Below are 25,988 nucleotides of genomic sequence, written 5' to 3' on the forward strand. Positions count from 1 at the left end.
TCACGATCTTCCGGAGTAAAATAACGCATTTCATTTTAAAGAGAATTTGCAACTTTTTCTTTAAAATTTAGGATCGTTTTCTGGCAGAAAACTAAAAATGGAAGGCAAGGCAAGGCAAGGCAAGTTTATTTGTATAGCACAATTCAGACACAAGGCAACTCAAAGTGCTTCACAGGCACACACAAATTACATTAAAAGACATAAACATTTCATTTAAAAGACATTAAAAATTGCATTAAAAAATAATAATAATAATAATAATAATAATAATAAAAATAAATAAAAATAGCATTTAAAGAACACAACAACATTAAGAGACAGACATCAAAACAAGTAGGCTAAAATAGAGAAGCTTTAAAAGAAGCAAGACTGTAGAGTCAGAGTAATAATGCAGTTCAAAGACTTGAATTGCTTCAGTTAAAAGCAGTGGCAAAAAGAAATGTTTTAAGTCTTGATTTAAAAGAGGTGAGTGTTGGAGCAGACCTGCAATTTTCAGAGAGTTTGTTCCAAATATGTGGCGCATAGTAACTGAAAGCTGCTTCTCCATGTTTACCTCTGACTCTGGGGACTGAAAGCAGACCGGTACCTGACGATCTCAGGAGTCTGGATGGTTCATAGCGCGGCAGCAGATCAGAAATGTATTTTGGCCCGAAACCATTCAATGCTTTATAAACCAACAACAGGACTTTGAAATCTATTCTTTGATAGACAGGAAGCCAGTGTAAAGATCTAAGAACTGGAGTGATGTGATCTACTTTTTTGGTTCTTGTTAGGACTCAAGCAGCAGCATTCTGAATCAGCTGCAACTGTCTGATGGAGTTTTTAGGGAGTCCTGTAAGGACACCATTACAGTAGTCGAGTCTGCTGAAGATAAATGCGTGAACAAGTTTCTCCAAATCCTGCCGAGACATAAGCCCTCTTATCCTGGATATATTCTTAAGGTGATAGTAGGCTGACTTTGTAACTGTCTTAATATGGCTGCTGAAATTCATGTCTGAGTCCATAGTCACACCAAGGTTTCTGACTTGGTCTGTAGTTTTCAACATTACAGACTGAAGCTGAGCAGAGACTTTAAGTCGTTCTTCCTTGGATCCAGAAGGCAATCAATTATTTCAGTCTTATCTTTGTTTAACTGAAGAAAATTCTGACACATCCAATCATTGATTTGTCCGATGCATCTACTCAGGGTATGTATGGGATTATAGTCCCCTGGTGATATGATTATGTAGATTTGTGTGTCATCTGCATAACTATGGTAGCACATTTCATTGTTTTCCATTATTTGAGCTAGAGGGAGCATGTAAATGTTGAATAGTAGAGGCCCCAGAATGGAGCCCTGGGGTACTCCGCTTGTCATTTTCAACCGTTCAGATGTGTAGTCACCAATAGACACAAAGTAATCTCTCTCATTTAGATAAGATTTAAACCACTTTAGTGTTGTACCAGAGAGTCCAACCCAGTTTTCCAGTCGGTCCAGTAGTATATTATGGTCGACTGTGTCAAACGCAGCACTGAGATCCAGTAATACTAAGACTGAGATTTTTCCGCTGTCTGTGTTTGAATGAATGTCGTTGAAGACCTTAACGAGGGCCATCTCAGTGCTGTGATGTGGTCGAAATCCTGATTGGAAAACATCAAAACAGCCATTTATTATTAAGTAATTGTTCAGCTGTTGAAAGACAGCTTTTTCAATTATTTTACTTAAAATTGGGAGGTTTGAAATGGGCCTATAGTTATTCATTACTGATGTGTCTAGAGTTCTCTTCTTCAGGAGTGGTTTAATGACTGCTGTCTTAATGGCTTGGGGGAAGACACGTGAGAGAAGAGACATGTTAACAATCTGTAGCAGGTCTGGAATCATGCAGTCTGAAACTTTTTTGAAGAACCCTGCTGGTAAAATATCCAGGCTGCAGGAGGAAGACTTCAAATGCTGTATAATGTCTTGAAGGTTTTTGTCATTAATTGGATCAAATTGTGTCAGGGTATTAGAGTTGGATTTAGGTGGACAAAACGACAACACACCTCCAGTACCTGGTAGAGTGGCACTGACCGCTTGTCTAATGTTCTGAATTTTGGCAGTGAAGAATGATGCAAATTCATTACAGGCCCTGGTAGACAGATGTTCAGCTGCTACTGGCACAGGAGGGTTTGTTAACCTGTCGACAGTAGCAAACAAGGCACAAGCATTATTTTTGTTCTTGGTGATAATGTCTGAGAAGAAGGACTGCCTTGACTTTTTTAATTCTAAATTAAAAATGTAAAGTCTCTCTTTATAAATGTCAAAATGAACCTGGAGATTTGTTTTTCACCACCTGCGCTCAGCTTTTCGACATTCCCTTTTTTCCATCTTGACAAGCGTGGCGTTTCTCCAAGGAGATTTTTTCTTACCAGAGACCACCTTCACTTTAGTGGGTGCAATGGCATTCATGACATTTGTAATTTTGACAGAGAACCTAGAGAGGGGTGGTGTGGAAGAGTAAGCATCAATGAATATGTCACCAGTGTTTTCAGTGATGTATCGTTTTGAGACAACCTGAGTTTGAACATTTGTGTGCACTGATATATCACTCTCAAAGAAAACACAGTAATGGTCGGAGAGAGCAACATCAGATACCAGAACCTTAGAAATGTTCAGACCCTTTGAGATAACTAAGTCCAGGATGTGGCCCCTGTTGTGTGTGGGTTGTGTCACATGCTGAGTGAGTCCAAAGTTATCAAGGACACAGCACAGTTCTTTAGTCCATCTGTCCTCAGGCTTGTCGACATGGATGTTAAAGTCACCAACAATTAACACACAATCAAAGTCAGTGCAGATAAGAGACAGTAACTCAACAAGGTCATCAAAGAAATATGTGCAGTATTTAGGTGGCCTGTAAATGTTTAGAAATATAGCTCGAGAAGATGAGTTTACCTGAAGAGCAACATATTCAAAGAAGTAAAACTTCCATAAAACATCTGCTTGCATTTGAGTAACTCATTAAACAGAATACTAACACCTCCTCCTTTTTTATGCATTCTAGTTTCACTTATGAAAGAGAAATTTGAAGGACTTGATTCAATGTGAACAGCTGCACTGTTATCCTGGTCTAACCAAGTTTCAGTTAAAAACATAAAAGTAAGATTGTGTTTGATGATAAAGTCATGTATTAAAAAAGATTTTCCTGCCAGAGATCTGATGTTTAATAGAGCTACAGTTACAGTATCAAAACCAACTGTGCAGTTTTTTGCGACAGTTAGTGTCTGACGAGGAATGGGAGCTAAATTGAATGGATTGGCACATTTAGTCCCGCATTTCCTGTTTCTCAACAAATTCACAATTTTTCTATTACCTGTAAGCACAGGAATTGAGGAGGCTGCCTGAACTCCAAGGGGCCCTGGCTTTTCTCGGGGGAAAACAGTAGTGATATCAACTTCGTAGCCCGGACCCGGCACATATCAGTAAGCGTTAATTGTACTGTCGGCATGGACAGGATGTACTTCGCTGTTTTCAGACTGTAGAGGCCAAAGATTATTCAGAGGGGGCGGAGGGGCACGATGACGTTTTGGCGATGGTGGTTTCAAGCGTGGCAGATTTGGACGGGGTGTGAGTCTGAGTCCAACATTGACCAGCTTTTTCATCTCATCCGTGAAATCGAGGAGGGGGGAAGAGGGGGAGAGGCTGAGGCTGGCTGGAGAGGGCGGAGAGTTGGTTGGGGTTGGTGGAGAGTGGATGTTCCCTCTTGTTGCGACTGGGGGGGGCTCCTCCTTGCGGGGCAAAGATGGCAGCAAGGACTCCTCCTCCTGGCACGGTTGACTTGTCTGTTCGAAGCTTATCTCAGGCACAAGTATTTCTCCTTCCAAGGGCTGTCTTATCAGTTGTTTTAGTTTGTTTAGCCTGGTGTCCTTGAAGGGAGGAACTGGTGTGTGGTGCACAGAGTAGAATATGTTGGAGGTTAACAACCTTACTCCTGACTTGTTAAGGCAGAATCCATCTGCCTTAAAGAGATGTCTGCGTTCCCAGAAAATGTTAAAATTGTCAATAAAGTTCACCGATTGAGCGGCACATGGCTTTGAGCCATCTGTTCAACATCAACAACCTGCTGAATCTCTCATCACCTCTACGGACAGTTGGTAGAGGGCCACTGACAAACACCACAGTATCGAGAGATCTGACTTTGTTCAACAGATCAGTGAAGTCTTGTTTCAATACCTCAGATTGTTGTTTCACAACATCACAGGCCCCTGTGTGTAGGATGAGAGATTTCACTGTTGGATGTTCAGCGACAATGTCCAGAATTTTTTCTGAGATGTCAGAGACCATATCGTTGGTAAAACAGAGTACTTTGGTGTTCTTCTTGCTGCAAAATCTGTTTACCTCCTTCACAGCAACATCACCCACAATCAGTGTTTGTGGTCCAGTCATTAGCTCTTTCTGTGGTCTTTTACTTTTGAATTTGGTCTCATAACTCTCCTTGTTCATTGACGGAGAGCTTGCACGGTCTTGATAAAGTGGAGCAAATCTGTTCTCCAGTTGTATTTTTGTTATTTGCGTAGGTACGCTCTTTTTGTTTTCACCGTTGTCCACGGTTGTTTCCGCCTTGGTACGGGCGTTGAGGAGGCACTCTTTTCAGAGGACAGTGCAGGCCAACCAGTTGCATCACAGATCTCAGGACGCTGGGCTCTGCCTGTTACTCGTTCTCCCAAAAATGATTTATCTTTAGGCTTTGCTCCAAGAGTATTCCAGCAGGGATGATTGTTCCTGGGCTTTTTATCCAGTCCCCTGAACTCCTGTTTTGTCATTGTCGGGGCTAATTAGCCGTGTGTTAGCAGGCTCTTGTCTGCTGTTTTGATTCCATGGGAGAGTAGTTTCGTTCCCAGATAGTCCATTCACTTCCACATTTACTTCTATCCGGTGGATCTTGGTTTCCAGCTCAGCAATTTTCTGTAGGATGCTTTGAAGGTTCAGGTTAACAAGAGGCATTTTGGTACTAGTTAGCTTTAGCTGCTAATAGGCTTGTGCTACTTCGAAGGCCTCGTTCTGAAAGTACGGAGTTCGGAAGAAAATTATTTTAAAAAGTGAAATAAGGCAGCAGAAGTCAGTTAATTGTTGTCCCAGTGGTTTGTAAATATCCAGGAGTTGCTGCCTGTAATCTTTCAGTGAAGAAAAATAATAACAGTGGAAAAGATAGCAAGCAGAAGCGAGAGCAAGCAGAAAAGCGTCTGCACCCAAGCAGATACTTCTGGAAACACTGTCTCAGTTTGACAACGCTTCTGCATAGGAAAAATGCACAAACATTGTCAACATACTGGACAAGTGTATTAACACACAATGGCCGCTAATGCTAAGTTTTCAGCTCTGCTGCAATCCAAAGTGAAATTGGAGAAGAAAATCCTATGGCATCTGCATCCAAGTATAACATTTTACCATTGATAGTGAAAGCAACCCAGAACTGTGAGTCAGGATGAACAGGAATGCTAGAATATGCATTTATTAAATCAATAACTGAAAAACCCAGTCTGATAGAATGTTTAACATTAGTGTTAGAACATCTGCTGGATGCTGACCAGCTTCATTTATGACCCTAAGGTGTTTTAATGATCTCTACCCCCCATTTGTTTTCCTTTCGGGCAAGATGGGGGAGGTACATGGTGAGATTTAGGAAGTCAACAATGACACCTTAATTTATGGTAGGCTGAATGACAAAAATACTAACTTCAACAGCTTTAGGGAATTTTATATCCCCAAAAATGTAACTTGCTTACAGCCCTCAAGTTATTAATAGTGGTGGAAACACATTTCTTAGTCTTTAGCAGTCAATCAGTGTTTTTCTATGTGTGTCTGTCTGTGTGTGTGTGTGTGTGTGTGTGTGTCATCATTACTAGTGTCTCATTGTGCCCATGTCTATGTGCTGCTCAATGCTCTGACCTTCCTCCACTGTCTCCTCTGGTTGTGTCCTGGTGAATGAACAGACACCTTCATGTGGTGCATGTGGCCACGATTCTTCTGGATCTCACCTTTCTTTCCGATTAAACTCAGGATTCCCATCTCCTTCCCTCTGTAGCATCGGCTCTTTGGTCAGTGCTGTTGCACCGTCATTGATAGTTTGGTGTGGACTTAGTTTTCTTCTCCTCTTGCGTTTGTTTTTAGACTGTGATCTCTGTCCAGGATTCTATGGCCCACCAAAACTCCAGTCTTTGTCAGGTGCCTCCTCTGCAACCTCCTTCATTTCATTCAGTTGGTATGGCCTGTATACAAAACTTCTAGATCTCAATGACAGTCTGCGTTCCTGTTTGCTTTGGCATGGAATTAGGGAAAACATCATCCTTTCTGTGATCTTCACTCCGCACCAAGCAGTCAGCAGAATCTGCTATTGGAGAAAAGTCTTTCTTGGAGAAGCAGGTTAATTTGTTGCTGTTTAGGAGATAGGAAGACGGCTGAAAAGTCAGGGTGTATTTGTTTCCCCCCTTCTCTCTTAAAATCATCTTGGGGTGTTTGACCACATATGGAGAAGGTGCCGCTGAAGGGATGTAGGTGTGGAGACAGCAGGGAGGAGCTCCATTTCATAAACTCTAGCCCTACATTCTTTTCTCTCTTTCTTTTCTTACTCAAACCCTCTTTTCACATTTCTTTCAATCGTGCTACTGATTTTGAAAAAACAACTTATCAGTCCATCTTTTTCTTCCCTATTTTCATTTTACCTTTTCTTTCAACTCTACACCATCTCAAAACATTCTGTGCTTAATTTGCCTTTTAATGGAAAACCTCAAAGGTGACAAAATGCCAAAGTTGAAATCCTTAACCACATTTTCCCCATTTGTCTGCTCTTAATTCAGCAGAGCCTGTAAAAAGGTCAGATACATTTATTAATTTCCCCATTTTGTTCCTCATATTTTTTAGTGACTCACTGGGACAGATTTGCTTAAACTTCCAATGGGCTTATCATTCACACAAAACTTCACAATCACACTGATCTTTCCATACAGTGTATGGTTGGATCTCATCAAATCACACACTAACTTTGAGCAACTTATTCAGCCAGGTGGTTTGTATGACACATTCGTTCCGAGCAACGCACCCTTTTATAGCATACAATCTGTATACTATAGTCACTGAATGTCACAACAAAGTTTATTCTTTATACTTATTTCGTATATTTATATAACTCATACGCCCATTTTATCATAGTGGGACCTCATATAATGGTATACTGTATCAGATCATTATTACAGTATCTCACATAAGATCATATTATTATATTATATTCTATTATATTCTTATTTTACCTGTTATCAGGTTTTGGTCGACCACTATTTAATATCTACTCATCAGTAAGTAGCATCTGAAAATCTACATTCCCTTGAAATTTTCTTCACACCGTAGGTATATAATAATCAATTTATTCGCCTGTTGTACTCGTTAAGTGCTGACAGCCTCGCGCTGCGTTTCAGTTTTTTTTTTTTTTTTCTCTCTCTCTCCACTTTTTTCTCGTTTTCTACCCAAAACCACACAGGTATTACAAGGGAAATTCTTTTTTCTCGTTTTCTACACAAAACCACACAGGTATTACAAGGGAAATTCTTTTTTCTCGTTTTTACCCAAAGCCACACAGGTATTACAAGGGAAATTAAAACTGCGAGCAGTGATGAACGGGCCCTCGCAGTCCGCGCGCGTCGGGGCATGCTGCCTTCGACGCACGCCGCCGTCGGGCTTACCCGCGCAAAACCTTCCGTTTCAGTTTTTCCTGTGATTTGGTGGGCTGTTTTTCCTATGATTTGGTGGGCTGTTCCTCCTGTCGGTATTAAAGAATGTCTGAAAAGGCTGAAAAGCTGAATGCAATATATCATTAGCTTTGGAATACGCAGTACAATGTCCAACACAACATTAGCATAGGCAAAGCATGCTAAACAGCATGATGGCTTGACATACTGACTGTTAACCACAGCTGTGTTTTGTGTTATTTAAAGATCCCATATCATAAAAAACAAGTTTTCTCTGCTCTCAACATATATAAGCTGGTCCTCCCTGAGCCTGCCAACTCCCAGAATAAGGAAAACCACTGAGTCCTACATGATCTCTGCAGCCCACTAACTGGTAACAAGGCGCTCCTACAGGCTTTTCAGATTCTGCTCCTTTCGTCATGTAACGTCGGGAGTCATTATCATAGGCCTGCCTCCTCTGGGCGGTGATAGGAGATATCAGAGAGGGGGGCGTTCATCCCCGCGGTGAAGTTCGGTGTGTCCAGTGGAGAGACAGCAGTGTTTCACAACGTTGTCGCTCAGAGCTAGACACGCAATTGCTCTGTTGTTGGTCGTAATAATCAACATAAGTGCCTATATTCTGTCCCAGCTACAGAACAACAGAAGAGACCGTGGTTGTGTTTCCTTTTTAATGACAACGTGCCAGCTGCGGTTCGTGTTAGCTTGTATGTGTGTGCTAACCACTTTACATCGGACTGCTTCAGTAACTAGTGTCAGTACAACGCTGTCTTTGCCTCGGCACTGATCCTCGTAAAACGATCAGTCTCAACCATACCGGACGCAGCAACTGCACCCAAGCCACCTTTAATTGTCGCCGCGATTTGATTACATTTGCCGACGAGTATGGTGAAGTCAGCTGAAAACTGGCTAACTAGTTGGCTCCACTTTGGTCCGCTGTGCAATGGCGTTTGAAGCGAGTGTGATGTTAATGATATTACGATGGAGCTTGGTTGTCACAGTAGAAAGTCTGGAAACATGTGCAGACTGGAGACAGAAACTATGCGAACAGTGTCCAAGAGTTTTGAGACTGTTTTTGAGATAAACGCAGCTTTCGCTAGCTGTTAGCCATTAGCGAAACTATAGTAACTGTAACAACACATACAAACAAACTAACATTATTTAGCCACACTAACCATTTTGAAACGTCCTGCTGCAGCTGCAGAGTCTGTACTTCTTCAGCAGCCTCTCCTTCTGGGTCCGATTCTGGGTCAAAGTGGTTCGGTTGAACGAAAAAATCTCTGCGAGCCATAGTGTTACATCCACCGTAAACATTAGCGCATGCCGTTAGCATAACAGGCTTCCTCAGAGTGGCAGTATCCAAAGCTCCCCAAGTACGCGTTGACAGACGGAGCTCATTAGCATTTAAAGGTGCAGGCACAGAAACAGAGTGCTCTGATTACAGCTCAGCAGAGCGACTTTTTGACAGCTGGAATGCAGGACCTCGGATGTGTTTGGGGTAATACATATCGAATACAGAGTTGTTGGACCTCTGACAGCTGTGTGACAGTGATAAAAAACAGCATAATATGGGACTTTTATCCAAAGAAATCACTCAGTTGTTTAAAATGGCAGGGGAAGCCACTTTGTTCATCATGGAAAAGTTGGTCAGAAACACAACTACACACATCTTGTTGTGTGCCACACTGAGAGGGCAGACACAACACACAAATGGCATTCTTAGCAAATTGGCTTGATTGAAAATTGTGTGCTGTAGTTTACTACCACTGACTTATCCATTATGTGGCTCTAAATATTACCATCCAATTATGCCATGTTGTAATGTGCAATTCAGACAAAACTACCTGCAAATGCCATGTACATCTGACTATGTTTGTCATCACTGCAGATAAATGAGTGTCAAATGATGCTTCACTTGCCTCCTTACCAAAATGTATGTATGGCTGTCTATGAATGTCAAGCTTTTGATCTAATGTCTTCTTTGTTTGCTAGTTTTTATTCCATAAAGTGCATGAGGCCACATTTTGAAGTTTCAATAAAATCTGATAAATTTGAGGCTGACTTCCTGCCATGGAATGGAATAATCTAGAGGTTATCCAGAGGTTGCTAAGCACAAAGGACACCTATGACTTGAAAGACAACACTGCCATCTAGTGGCGACTTGTGTCACTCACAGCTTGTAGGAGCCCTAATGGAATGAGATTAAAACTAATTTATGTTTCCAGTGGGTAGGGCTATGGATATGACAGAGTATTGATGCACAGATCTATTCATGGGGACTCCCTCTCGATTCCCTCTAGATTTGGCGTAGATAGGAAATAGTATGAAGGAGTTATCAAGACTTGATGCTTCATGACGACGGATGTTAATGGCGGACTCCGCCCCGGCCAGCTCCACTGTGGCCAGCAGGTATGACGTAGGATAAAGATTTTAATAACTTTTCATCTTCAAGGTCAGAGGATGCTACTGAGTGACTTTGAAGTCGGTGGTGTTACATCTGTAGGAGGAGATAATTTAAGTACAAAGATTGGCAATATTTCAAAATGGCGGCCAAAAGCAAAATGGCAGACTAAGTATTGATGCTGAGATTTGTTCGGGGAGACAGCCTCTACAGTTACAAGTAGTTTGGTGTGGATAGGAAATTGTGTGTTGAAGTTATAAAGCCTCGATGCTTGACGGCGTGAGGAAAAAATTGTTTCCACCCGCCGCCCACTAAAGTTTGGCGCAGCTGAATGATTTCAATACCTTTTGTTCTTCAAGGCATGAAGAAAATTACTGAGTTAATTTGAAGACCGTGGTGTTTAAGCTCTAGGACAAGATAATTTTCAAAGTAGGCATGAATTGGACAAAAACGCCGCCACACATCTAAATGGCTGCCTTCCTGTTGGACTGACACTAGTGGTCCAAATGGGTTGTTTGTGTGTGTGGTCATGAGGAATCTGCGTATTGAATTTCATTCTTCTACGCACTTGTGGGAGGCGGAGATGAACATTAGGGGGCGCTACAGAGCCCGCAGGTCACGACCACGCCCATTGACAATGCAGGATCGCAATTTTCGCCAGATGTGACGACTATTCCAAATTTGGTGAGTTTTTGGATATGTTCAGGCATCCAAAATTGCAGTCAAACTTGGAGAAGAATAATAAAAAGAATAATTTTTCCAATTTCAATAGGGACCTCACAGGTCGATGACCTGCTCAGGCCCTAATAAAAAGGCGCTCCTCATTGAGCCCTTCAAAAACATTCCAAACACACAGCTTAATATGGAATGACGTCTCTTGACGTTTTTATCACCCACGACCACACAGGTTTTACATGGGGAATATGACTTTCAACCACACCTAGGCTAGGCTTTTAGATTTGAGCAAATGATTCAAACGCCGTACTCACTTATTCGGTGGAGCGTCCGCTGGCTACAAAACCCACGCCCGCCTGAAAGCGGGATCCAGCCCTCCGTTTGTCGGAGCGGAACTTTCCCTGCCGGCAGTTTTCCTTCAGTTCAGGCACAGGCAGCAGTCAGCGGAACGTCCATCCGATATCCTCATCACCAAAATGTATTGGAAATTCTCCTTTGTGAGGTAGAGAGTTGCAAAGTCTCCGAAGAACTTCAGACTTCAGCGTATGAATCAGATGTCATTTAATAACACGCAGCGTGGAGTAGAAGGCGTAATGCGTTCTCTCTCGAACTCTAAATTGTTATCCCTTAAGTACAGAACAGAGAGGAGGTTACCTTCATTTACAAACAGTCATAAAACATCTTCTTTACAGAACAATGACTCTTTGATATTTGGTGTGTCCTGTCTTCCCAGGACAGTGACCCTTTGATGTAACAGATGGGGTATCTTTCCTTGTGGGGATGTGCCCCCTCCTGTGGCTCTTGTGACACCTGAGGCAGTGTGACAATCTCTCTCCCCCTCCTGTCCTTAAAACACATTTGATAACAAGAGGAAGACTATGTAATTTTCTCACACTTCCTACAGGTACCACGATACAGGATCCCTAATGTCGTTTTTCCATTATGTAAGCCGGCCTAACTCTACTTGGTTTCACTCGACGCAGCCAGGCTTTTGCTTTTCCATTACAACTGGTCTACCTGCTTGAAGCAGTGTCTTAAAGTGATGATGCACTTTAACAAATTGGCTCTGCTACTTTAGCTACAAACACGTTTAATTGACTGTAACTTCTTCACAATAAAATCTTGCTATTATTTCATCAAATTAAAATTTTTAATATGAAGTAGCACTACAGGAAATGCTGTGTTTTCAGCAGCAGTAACTAAACACGACTGGAAGTGAACATAATGAAACAGTAAAACACAGCAGATGTTTGACAGAACAAACAGGACAAGAGAAGGTAAAAAAATTAAGTTAGAGGCAACAAAGGTACTGAGAGCTGAACCCATTGACTTTAAAAAATGTATTTCTCTCAGACATAAGTTGAGTGTTGATTTAGGGTGGAGACAAGGGCTCGTCATCCGTTGGCTCAAGTCACAATACATCACCACGGCCCACTTGGAAGTGGGGTGGCCGTGGCTTGGCCCTGCTCTGGCGCAGGTCCATTGCCAGTTCGGCTATACGCAACGCAGTAAAACTGGTAATGGAAAAACTAATCAGGCAGCTCAGTTTGACTTGGCACTGCCAAAAGTGCTAATGGAAATAAGGCCTTATATGACCTAAACCCAGCCAGGATGTGGAGGTGGCCAGCTTCAGAGTTTGATGAGCAGCAGACTGACAAAGGCTGACTAATGATCTCTTCTGCTGGTGTGTGGAGGTTAATGTCAGATTTTTTTCTGTATACTGCGCTCCTGGTTCTAGTCTGTCTCCAGCCAGTACAATTGACATTCTTCAAGTACTTGTTCTTGAGAAATTTGTCTTGCTAAGATTGCCATCCACATAACAGAGCAGACATTCAGTCTCTGATCTGAGCTACTGCTTGTTAACATCACAGCTAAGCTAATCCACAACAACATTGGTAAAATGCCCGGCGTGGACAGTGGACTACTGTCCACGCCGGGCATTTTACCAATGTTGTTGCAAGCAAACAAAAAGATCTCTGACCTCAAGGATGATTTCTGATGGCTCTCTGATGAACTCCAGAAGAAAAAGTCACTGCTTTCCAACTTCATGGATGTAGCATCCGTACAATCCAAAGAGATCGCATCGCTCAGTGCAAACCAGCTACTGGCCCACAACTCTCCTCCTGCTCAACACCCAAGCAGCTGCCGTGGACGGAGGTCTTGGTCCGCGGTCGAAGGAGGGACCCTGCTGGGTCTGCTTCTCTGCCCAGCCTGAACCTCTCAAACCGCTTTGCATCCCTGTCGGCTGACAACCCGGCTCATCCAGATGACCCCCCTGCCACTCCTCCTCATCTGGTGACGACGTCCACAGCTCCCCTTCGCCTGACGATGACGCCTGCAGCTCCACTTCGCCAGACTATGACGCCCGCAGCTCCTATTCACCCAATGACAACGCCCGCAGCTCCACTTCGCCCGACGATGACGCCTGCTGCTCCACTTCGCCCGATAAAGACGCCCGCAGCTCCACTTCGCCCGAGGACGATGACGCTCGCTTCTTCACTTCGCCTGACGACAACGCCTGCTGACAAAGATAACCTTCATCTCCAAGGTCTGAACCAGTGGCTCCCATGCCGGTCCAAGAAGTCCACCTCGCGGCGCCGGATCCTGAGAGATGCCATAATGTAGTGCTCTGGTGCTCTCCCTCACACCAAGCCGGCTATTGATGCCATCCTGAGAGACATAGCTACTACACGGCCACAGCGCTCCCCGGCTCGGACACAGAGTACTGAAAGCTTACAGCCATCGCCTCCTCGTCCTCTCTTGGCTCCTACCACACTCATCATGGGAGAAACGATCACAAGGTATTTTAATCCTCCTGGATCTCTCTGCAGCCTTTGACAAAATCTCACACATCATTCTCCTTACACGCCTATCTGACTACCTTGGCCTCACCGGTACAGCACTCTCCTGGTTCCAGTCCTATTTAATAAACAGGAAACAGTTTCTCACCATCGGAGACTCCAGTTCCACCCCAGCTCCAGTCAACCAAGGCGTGCCTCAAGGCTCTGTGCTTGGACCCCTCCTCATCACCATCTACATGCTCCCCCTTGGTCAGATAATTCGCAAACATGGTCTCAACTTCCATTCTTATGCTGATTATACTCAATTATATCTCTGCACCAAACCCTCCAACCAGCTAACCCCACAGTCACTCGTCAACTGCCTGCATGATATAAAACTCTGGATGACATCAAAGCTACTCAAACTAAACACCAATAAAACAGAGCTCATGGTTGTGGCCTCCAAGGCGCTGCTCCAGAAGGTTGGAGATCTTCTCCTGGAGGTTGACGGCTCCTCTATCTTCCCATCCACGGAGGTCCGCAACCTGGGCTTCATCCTTTATTCCAAGCTATCATTTCAATCACACATAAAATCCATCACAAAATCAGCTTTTTCCGGCCCTCCCTTTCTGAATCTGTCGCTGAGACCCTAATCCATGCCTTCATCACCTCCCGCCTCATTTACTGTAATGGAGTCCTGTCCGGGCTCCCTTCCAGAACCCTGGACAGGCTCCAGTATGTGCAGAACTCTGCTGCCAGGGTCCTCACCTGCACCAAGCCATATTCCAGGCCAGGTGGTGCTTGAAATTCACCAAAAACAGAGAAGAAGAGATGGAGCATGCGCATAAAGCTTGCACGCTGTAAACAAACAGACAGTAGAAGGAGAAACGAACACAACAAGAAAAAGACGAAAATGACTACTGCAAGGAAACCAGAATCGTTTGTGTGGACTGTTAATGAGGTCAAACTGCTGCTGCGACTCACTTTCAACTACAAGGCGAGTAAGTTGCAAGAAAGGCTCAATATCATCTGCGGCACGAACACAAGCATGTAGTATGCCGTTGTTGTTGTTGTTGTTGTTATGAGACATCGTGGGGTTCAGAGGTCAGAGGCTAGAGGTCGAGGGGTAGGGCGATGGCGTCATCGTTTCGGAAAGTATGCGAATTCGCTGTCCAGGGCTGCGTTTTGTGATTTTTCCACCCTGAGACCTGTTTTCAAAAAATTGTGTTTTCAGGCGCTGCGTTTTCAGGATCCATGTGTACGGTCGGCCAAAACGATGCAATACATGTGCGTTTTCGCAAAAGAGCATTTTCGTGTGGACGGCCTCTAAATCTCTCCATTCCCTCACCCCCCAATATCTGTCTGACCTCCTCAACCCCTATACCCAGTCGCGGACGCTGCGCTCATCAGGCACACACCACCTCTCCATCCCTCGCACCAAACTGTAAACCCTCGTTAACAGAGCCTTCTGTGTGACAGCCCCCACTCTCTGGAACACTCTCCCAGCTGAAATCCACAAACAATCAAAAGAGACCTAAAAACCCATCTTTTTAATAAGGCCTATCAGTTCTAGATCCAGCCGAATCAAATCAATCAACTTTTCTATTTCTTTAGCTTATATGTATTTTTTGTTTATCCATTTATTCTTTGTTTTTTGTTTGTTCCACTTTTTTAAGTGTCCTTGGATACCCTGAAAGGCGCTATAAAAAGTAATCAGAGTACTCTAAAGGATAACTTAATAACAAGTTACCCCCAACAGCGACTATAGTATAACGCATCTAATCTCCAAGTGAACTGTAGGCAGTTGACTTGTAATGTGTAGCTGTCAGTAAAAGAAGAATTCATTTGCATATCTACTACATCAATTCTGAATGTTTTTTAAACTTTCTTTAAAAAGTCCCCCAATGTTCAGAGTGCAATGTTAAATCAGTGCAGTCCTCTTTTAATACATTCATGGACAAGTCAATTCAAGACTATTATTGTGCATCTGCAAATCCAGTGCAGTGAACATGAGCCAGCCCTGATGGGTTGGAAATTGAAGACAGCTGAAGCTATATTTAAAGATTTGATTGTTTTGATCTGTATTGTTGAATAAATACAAAGACTGCTGATGGAGTCATATCGTATGTAATGAACATATTATAGTAATGAGATTAGCTCCATCTTCAGCTGTCCATGTGTCCGTCCATCTGTCCATCCATCCCTCTGCTGGTCACTCATCTATCCATCATCCCTCTTTGCTCAGCCAATCGATACCTGATGTCAGGATGAGGTAAGTGATGACTTCAGAGTCATTAAGTGATATGATAGGCTGACACAGTACCATCAGCAGCCGCTGCTAGAAATGGATGGACCCCAGACACCCTGGGTCGTATTTCACTGGTCACACACAGACACAGGCATTCAAACACAAACAGGCACACACTCATGCACACACCCTGACCCAGTGAGGATCACGTATCTCCTGCCATAGAAATTGATTTTTCCCCCTGCAGACCACACAGGGCTGATTCATATCTCTATTGATTTAGGAGAGGAGATTAACTGAATGCGATAAAATGAGATCTGCCTCCAAAATAAATGAGAAATGAATCATATTAATCTATTCAAGATGCACACATAGAAACAGTTACATATATGCCATTCAGTTTTGACAGAGGGACATTGCAATAGCGTGAAGCTTTAATCTGAAATGAATTATGAGATAATACTGTTGAAATTGTTATGAGTCACCTCAGAGAGCTGAAGGTCATCACAATAAAAACTGTAGTAATGCAGCAGCTGAATGTTTCCAGGAAAGCACTCAGCTGTGTCCACTTCTCACTGGTTTGGCTATTCATCTTTCCAGTCTATGACTGGAATTTCATGTTTCATTTCAGTTCAGGGAACATGAGGAAAGAACACAAATTGTTCTGATTAAATTAGAGTACAAAGCAGAACTAGCTGCTGTTTAAGACAGAAACACTGATCTCTGGTATATGACATATACCATCTATCCATATATTACATTTTGAAATTAACTTGCCCAACAATTTGCATGATGCTCTGAAGGATGTGTACAGGTAGAGATAACCTATTCTGTGTCAATAACGTGTTTAAACAGTTCACATCTGAAAGATCTGTTAGTAAGATAGTCAGGAAGTCCAAAGGCTTATGGGGCTTTGGTGGTGATTAGAGTCTTGGATATATCAAAGATTACCAAATAATTTAACTTGATTACATCAGTATTTTTTATGTAGTAACAAATAGTCCCTCTAACCACCTTCGTGGCAAAAATGTACACGCACAAAATCTGCCATAAAATCCTCATACATCAATATTTTTTTCTGCTTTTTTTTGCTTGAGTCCCTTAATCAACTTGTTCCCTGATCAGAATGATCAAATATTTAATAATCTTCCAGATGTTAACCCTTTAAATGCCAGCTTAATTATTTGAATTATTAATTATCTAAAAAAAACACAAAAAATGTATTATTTTCGATATAATAAGTAGTAGGCTGATGGGGCTTTAGTGGTGATTAGAGTCTTGGATATATCAAAGATTAGCAAGAAAATTGATTTGATTGCATTAGTATTTTTTATGTAGTAACAGATACTCCCTCTAACCACCTTCGTGGCCAAAAATGCCCCATTGACTTCCATTACAGTTTTTCTCAATTGCTAAAACACTAAACCCTGTTGCCTGAACCAATTTCTCTGTTGCCTGAACCCACTGATTGAATCAGTCACTCTTTTGGCAAAACCATGAGCACTTTTCACCTGTTTAGACACAACTTCCCAACACATTTTCATTGTGATGCACCTGTGCTGCATAATGGTGAGCACAGGTGGCAAAAGTCAAACACAATTAAAGCACGGGTGTCACCACTTGAACACAACAACTCAAAATTGATCACACTTGTGGCTAATGATGTGAGGGAATATATAAAGCCAGTTCAGAGAGCACTGGTTTGTGAGGCACTACAATGGATAGAAATCTGAGAGGAAGAGTTCGTGTGAGAGGAGGTCGAGGTGGTCGAGGTGGTCAAGGTGGTCGAGGTGGTCAAGGTGGTCAGCGAAGACAAAGAACAGTAATATCTGATGAAATCAGAGCTACTGTGATTGACCATGTTCTTGTCCAAGGTATGAGCATGAGGGAGGCCGGACAAAGGGTACAACCAAACATCAGTAGATTCACTGTGTCCACCATAATCCGAAGATTTATAGAAGAGAACAGGTAATTATCTTTTTTGACATTATAGTACAGTATGTAAATGTTGAGAGCAAATTACTGTATGACATATTACAGTATATACTGTACCACAGTATACTGTAAGTAAATATGTTTCAGTACATCACTGTGCCAATGTACTGTAGTATTGTAATGGAGGGTTAGTCTAACTGTCTGTAGGCCTAGTATTCCATGTATATTTTTTGTAACTGCATGTTCTCTTTTTGTAGAATTGAAAGACTGCCACATGGGGGTGGGAGGACAGGTAAGTTCTCCCCACACCAAGAGACCCTAATTGTTGATATGGTCCGTGAGGACAATGCCATTAAACTGCGTGAAATTCAGCAGAAGATCATTGGAGACCATGCAAAATTTGAGGGTATCAACAGTGTCAGCCTCACTACTGTTGATCGTGTCCTCAAGCGCAACAGACTGCGCATGAAACAGCTGTACAGAGTGCCCTTTGATCGGAACTCAGACAGAGTCAAAGAGCAAAGATTCCAGTATGTACAGGTTGGTATATATCCAGACACATTCAATGTTGATTACTGTAAGTAGTGATTTACTGTAGTGGCCTAAATCACTTTTTCTGTATCACTTACAAAACTATATCTATTTCTACAGAGAGTTTTTCAACTGGATGCAATGGAAAGACCCCATGAATACATCTACATGGATGAAGCTGGGTTCAATCTCACCAAAAGGAGAAGGAGAGGCCGTAATGTGATTGGACATCGGGCAATTGTTGGTGTCCCTGGGCAGCGTGGTGGCAATGTCACATTATGTGCTGCCATCAGCAATCATGGGGTTGTCCACCATCATGCCAACCTGGGGCCCTACAATACTCACCAGCTCCTCATTTTCCTTAACAACATGCGAGATGCTCTGTTGGGGCAGCAGGATGAGCATCCCATGTATGTTGTTGTGTGGGACAATGTGAGCTTTCACAGAGCCCTCCAGGCAAGAGATGGGTAAATATGAACCAAGGCTTTATAAATCTTTGCCTCCCACCATACTCCCCTTTCCTAAACCCAATTGAGGAATTCTTCTCCTCATGGCGGTGGAAGGTCTACGACCGGCAACCTTACACCAGGGTAAATCTCCTCCAAGCCATGGAATTAGCCTGTGGTGACATAGGTGTGGAGGCATGCCAAGCCTGGATACGGCATGCCAGGGTTTTTTTTCCCCCGTTGCCTGGCCAGGCAAAATGTGGCATGTGATGTGGATGAGGTCCTGTGGCCTGACCCAGTACGGAGACATGATGCTGTGGCTGAGTAATGCACTTATGTGTATATTTTTGTACTTTATTTTTTACATGGGCTTACTGTACACAAGTGGCAAATGCATACGATTTCTGTTTGTTTTGTACAAGTGCTACATGTACTGTAAATGCACAAGATTTCTGTTCTTTGTCTTTTTGTACAAGTGCTAAATGCACAGGTTTTTTGTTTTGCAACATGCATTCAGCTTCATGTCCTGAGCATTGTGTTTTCTATTTTTCTATGTAGTGTTTAGTGACTGCTCAGTAGTGTTTTTAATTTTGATTGACTTGGGGCACGATTTGACAACAAAGTTCAGTTTTGGGCACAGATTGAACTGTTTTGAGGTGAAAGTTTGGTTTTGCAAGAAGAGTCTGACGTTTTGTGAATGTAGCTTGAAAATTGGGGTTTGTGTTCACAGTTTAGAGAAAAGGAGAGAAGCTTTCAAGAAATGTGTCTTAGCAATCGAAAAAAACTGTAAAACCACATATTTTAATCTCACTGCCATTACAGTATAAAACCATGCATTCTGTAATGTCAGCATGCCATTTTGAAGGAAAGTAGTCATATTCGACATTTTTGCTGTATTTCACCAGATTCAACCAATTTCCCATTGTAGGCCAATGCATGAAATTCTTGTATTTTTGCCGGTTATATTATGGAGCCGCGTGACTACCAGGGCCCTGTGTGTGTGTGTGTGTGTGTGTGTGTGTGTGTGTGTGTGAGTGGGTGCATATTGTGTGTGTGTGTGTGCGTGTCTGTCTGTGTGAGTGTGTGTGTGTGTGTGAACGATAGTGAGAGTGTGTGTGTGTGTGTGTGTGTAATCTGAGGGTTAAATAAAATAAAAGTTTACAGCTGATGTTGAAATATCAAAGTTATTGTTTCTTCTCCTTCTTCTGGACAGACAGGAGGTTTCAAAGTGTGTGTGTGTGTGGGAGGGTCCTGCAGCATGTGACCTGGCGTTCCCTACAAATGCACACTTGGTGGTGGAAGAGCTCTTTTTCAGGCCTCTGCAAAACCAGCACATACCTCTCCTTCTAGTGGAGCTGGTCAGTGGCGCTGTCAGAATGAGAAGTCCCATGTATGCCCGAATCTCTTGGGCATCCACATCACTCCATCCTGACACTGAATGCCTCCCGTATAAGTTTGTCATTTGCAAAATGAGCTGGATCAGGTCAGGAGTGGAGAAAAGGTCAAAAGATGATGCTATATCATGGATTCTTGATATTGCATATCTCGTGGGCCCTGGCATCATACCGGTGGGTGCCTGCATGTAGCACAGAGTCTCAGCATGAGATGGAGACCACACTTGCCTTACCACTGACTTTTAGGATGGACAAGATCCTCAGTGCCCGCTTCACTCTCAGAGGATGGGTCAGAGGCACTCACAGACGTGGAAGACTCTAGTGAGCCTTCTGTGTCAGACTCCCCCTTGAAGATGTGTTTTCCTCTGATGAACCCTGCAGCTCGCTGTCAGATAAAGGCTGCATGACCATTTCTTTTTTTTTTTTTTTTTTTAACCATCTTTTTATTGAGAGCAAGGTACATGAAGACAGTTGTATAAACAGACAAAGCTTTTGGATTTTCTGCAGAGCACATACACAAATAAACAAATACAACCCCCCAGCCCCCCACCCTACAACATCTAGTGCATCCAAATGTATAGAGATTAAATAAGTGGATAGATAAATAAATAAAGGTTATGATATATATTCAACAGGTACAAATAATTAGATAAAGAGAAAAAAAAATAAGAAAGGGAAGAAAGTGGAAGCAGCTTATTTGAAAGTAAAGCTTGAAAATAAGAGAGGAGGCCAAGCCTGCTGCGCAACATCATTAGTCACCCCTCAGGATCTAATACATGTGAATTCATGAATTATCAGGGAGGGTTTTAAGTTTGTTTATGAAAGACATAACTGGGTTCCAGGTGGAATAAAAGAGGTCTTTTGACCCTCTAAGTGTGTATTTGATCTTTTCAAGACTTAAATGGAGCATAAGGTCACTCATCCATAAGGAGGCGCTTGGTGGTTTGGGAGATTTCCAGTGCAGCAAAATCCTGCTGGTACTATACCGAAGATGGCAGAGTAGGCGCTAGGTTGCAAGTTTAAGGATAGTGCCTGTGAAAGAGTCCTAAAGACTGCTGAACAGTAATCCGAGAGGGAAGGACATGACCAGAACATGTGCGTTAAAGTTTCAGAGGCAACATAACATTTACTGCAATTCTCATCCGCCTCAGGATAAATTTTGGGCAGCCTAGGCTTGGAGAGGTGGGTACAATGCAAGACTTTAAACTGGATTACACCTTTCATGCATTTCAAGAATTTCATGCATCGGCCTACAATGGGAAAATGGTTGAATCTGGTGAAATACAGCAAAAATGTCAAATATCACTAGTTTTCTTCAAAATGTCATCAAATAATAAAACTGGCATTTAAAGGGTTAAAATCCTGAAAATTATTGAATATTTTATTATTTTGATCAGGGAACAAGTTGATCAAGGGATTAAAGCAAAAAAAGCAGACATTTTTGGCCATGAAGGTGGTTAGAGGGTGCAAAATACATTACAGGAAAATACAAGGCATGTAAGAGTAAAGGACACTGGATTGCAAAAATCCATGCCAAAAGCTGTAACACAGCCAAAATTATCGCGAAATCAAAAAAAAGTTGAGAAAAATGTACAAAAATGCCCAAGGAGGGCACAAGGGTTAAACTAACTTTCATATCCCAAAATGGGGGTATGTTATGTTGAACCAGACAGACTTCTCTCTTAGATTAGTAAATGACAAACATTTCCTACGGTTTTCCTTCTTTATCAAGCAGGACAATAAACTGTAGCAAGGTATGTTTAAGTTAATTTGCCTTACTTGGCATCATACTTCCTACAGTGTACTTACTGTACAGTATATGTGCACTCTGTGGTGTTGGTGCTTAAATGTTATTAGTGCTGTAGTGGTTCAGGCAGCCAGATATAATGTCCTCTTTGCTATTTTGAATACATCTGGCTGTTCCTTGGACCCTGGATGCTACTGGATCAGTATCTGGACCTGAGGTACTGTTCATGTCTTTCTTTTCTTGTTCAGAAGGTTGATAGAGACCCACTTGGTGCCTTGCTGTTGACTTTAGCCATGTTGGCAGGTTCATGAAGTGTTGATACATCTTCAATGCCTCTGTTGTTTTGTGCTGTTTATGATGACATCAGTGAACTTGTGTAGTCAAGAAAGACTATGCTTTTTGTAGCCTTCTGTAATGCTTGGAGGACCGTGTTGGTCAATATGTGAAGTTTAAAAAAGTACTAAATTAACTTTGTATTGTTTTTACCTTCCTTTGTCTTAGTGACTTTTCAAACTGCCATGCTTTTATTTCTAGATGTGTCAACTCAGTGTTTGCTTTTCTGTCAGACTTATTTCTACATGTGAATAAACAGTATGTTCATTTTTGAGATCCTTTGATTTGAATAGTTGTGAATGTTATTTGTATTTTCAAATAAACATTGAGCAGTTTGTTTTAGATATCCACATATTGCAATTGAGTTGTTGATTTATGTTAAGTTCGATAATAACTGATTAATTGACTTATATGCATTATAAAACCTAGATAGCAGTTAAAGTATTTTTATTTTTTTCAAATGTTCATAATTAACTGTTAACTGCAAAATCAGGTAAATATACTGGACATGCAGTATTTCCTCCAAATACAGCAGATTCACGCAATTGGGTAAAATGTGCATATGGTGAATTACTGCAATATTTAAAAGTACATGGGGCGCCGTTTAGCTCAGTTGATAGAGCGCGCGTCCAATGTGCCGAGGCTCTGCAGCGGACCTGGGTTCGACTCCCGGCCTGGGTCCCTTTGCTGCGTGTCACTCCCCCTCTCTCTCACCCTGTTTGCTGTTCTATCAATAAAGCCATAAAAGGCCAAAAAAATACTTTAAAAAAAAAAGTACATTATTTTAAGTTAAATACAGCACTAGGAGATTACTGCATTTAATTTTACATTGTATATACCACAGAGCCGGCCCTGGGCATAGGCAGTATGCTAGGGGCGCCGTTATCCACGGGGGGCGCCGAAAACGGGGGGAGAAAAAAAAAAATAAATAAATAAATATATATTTTTTTACCAGTGCCATTAGTACCATTATTTCCAAATACTATATAAGCCCACATAGTAAAGACTATTAAATAACGGAGAAGGCTTTTTTCTGGGTTCCTGGCTCGTTGCACTGTACCTGTCCTCTGTGTGGGGGGCGGGTCGAGAGCAGGGTGGGAATTTCACAGCCGCCGTTGCCCCGCACTTTGGCCTTGATGCCCCCCATGAAAAAACAATCATCGTACGGCCACAGTGGCCTTTGTGCCCCTGGCCCGGTCAGCGTAGTGTTCTTGCCTTGAATTACAGCCACCCGAGTACACAGTAGTCACTCACAGTAACTTCAGTGAGTTCACGCAGGTGGAGTCTAATCATCACGATGATCTCACGTGAAAGCCTCTCAAACAGCAGCAGCGTCTCAAAACAGAAGAACTAAACTTACAACACAGCAAGCAAGCTCAGCCAGTACGTAACTGACTAATGTGGTAGGATTTAGTTTGGTAAAGTTGGAAACATATTCACAGATTCAAACCTCCCGGATCAATAACTCATAAGTGAAACATTGTTAAAACACAAACAACGACTCTTAAAGGGATATTCCAGTGTAAATTTAATCCATGGTCTAACACACCGTGAAACTGTGTTAGACTCCCTCTCGAGAGAGATCAAGTTAGCAGACCGCTAATTTTCGGAGTTTTATCAACCTCAGAAACGACCGCAATACACTGCAGTAAACGGATCCAAATATAAACCGCCACCAAAAAGCCACAAATAATGCTCAGAACAGCACCAAACTTCAGCAACAGTACAAATAGGGTCTCAGCACATAGTCCAGGGCATTAAAACTCCACTAGCTTAGCAGTTAAAGCGTATTACTGTTAATATTCCACACCTTAGCTTTTCCATGTCATTCATAGGCGAAATATATATATATATATATATATATATATATATATATATATATATATATATATATATATATATATACACTGCAATTGTACTCTGGTTAGACTGAATTGCATTGCAATGACAATAAAGTTGAATGAATCTCATCACATTTTCATTATTCGTCTATATTCGTCTTATGTGTAGCACACATCACGCATCTGTTCTAACATCTAACATCCAGTGGTCACATATACTTCTCTTCTCTCTTCAGATGTACTTTTAAAATATTTCACCACCAGCCCAGTGACACAGTATCAGGTGCTCCTGTCCCTCAACCTCAGCACAACAGAGTGACACAGCATCAAGACTAAAGGCTGCACCAATAGATGCTGACTGGCCATCTCTTCTAACTGGCTACATAAGATGAGAGCTAGTTCACTGAGGACCATTTCAAATAAAAAAGCAGTTACACATTTTCCAAAAACAAAGATGGGAGAGTGTCGACATGACTTTTGTAACAGAGTCTTAGTCAATGCTGAAAAAATCAAAATAAGCTGGCTGATGTACTCAAACAGAAATGGTAGCTTGCACTGCTTCTGCTGCTAAATGTTTTCTCCAAAAGAATACAGACTTAAAAAGGAAGGACTGGAAAAATGCAAGCCACTTGCTGAAGGTTCATACATACATGCATGCAGTTTCTGTGTGAGTGTATGAAAATTGATTGTGAAATTGACTGTGATGCAAGGGGGCCCCGGCTAAGATCTTGCCTAGGGCACCAAATTACTCACTGATATACCATCACCTAAAACAAAAATATGGTACTTTGAAATTACTGTTTCTCGTGAGTCACGTGATTGTCGTGAGGGATGCGGTAGTTTCTCACTACAGCTCTGCAGATCCCCCCAATATTATAACATTTTAACTGCATATTTTACCTTTTGGTCGATTCTTTAGTTTATCTAAACGTATTCAACTCTCAATTATGGCGACTTCGTAGAAGAAGACTGCTTCTAAGCAGGCAAATCCGCGTTTAGTCGACAATGAAGAGCTAGCTGAGCTTGTTAAGCTAGCGGTCGCAGAAGCTATGAAGGAGGCGATCCCTAAATTCGTGGAGGATGTGGTGGCTCAACTCTCAGCGAAAACACAAGCTATGGTGGCTGAGCAAATGGCAGAGTTTAGGAGTGAAATGCTGACCTTGCGAGCTGATACTACAGGGTGTATGGAATGTGTGGAGACGAATGAAACCCAGCTGTCTGCAGTGGATAGCCGCCTCTCTGCCAAGGTGAGCAAGCTAACAGCACTGTGCACCAGCCTGGAAGATAAGCTAACCGACATGGAAGACAGATCACACAGAGACAATGTGCGCGTACACGGGATCCCCGAAAGCACAGAGACGTCAAATCCGCTTGCTTATCTATCCAGCGCCATCCCAAAGTGGTTCCCAGAGCTGGGCTCAGTTGAGATAATGCGTGCACATCGGGTTGGCGCGGAAAAGTTGGATGCTAACGGCAAACCTACTTCTCGCACCCTTCAGTTGAAGTTGCTACGTTTCACCGATAGAGACAGAATCCTGGGCACTGCAAGGAAGACTACAGTGGAGGTGGACGGGACGGCTATTCGCTTTGCTCCAGATTACAGTACACGGACCTTCAGACGCAGGCTGGCCTTTTCCGACTCGATGGATGCTCTTCAGAGACTTGGCTTCCGCACTTTTCTCCTCTATCCTGCGAGGCTGAAAGCAACGCGTGGAGGGACCAGCCACTTCTTCAATGTTCCAGAAGAGGCTAAAGATTTCATGGAGTCTCTCAATGCTGACTAAGAACATTATTTATTATTTATTTCGTTCTTCATTAAAAGCAAGGTATTTTTTTTTTTTTTTTTTCATTCAATACATGTTTATTTAGGCTACTACAAAACTCTGCCATATGGTAAATTGAGGCTGTATTGACTAATGCCATGAGCCGGAATATTGTGTTCATCTAGTGATTTGACATGGC

Source organism: Sparus aurata, chromosome 21 (genome assembly GCF_900880675.1).
Source record: "Sparus aurata chromosome 21, fSpaAur1.1, whole genome shotgun sequence".
Classification (NCBI taxonomy): Eukaryota; Metazoa; Chordata; class Actinopteri; order Spariformes; family Sparidae; genus Sparus; species Sparus aurata.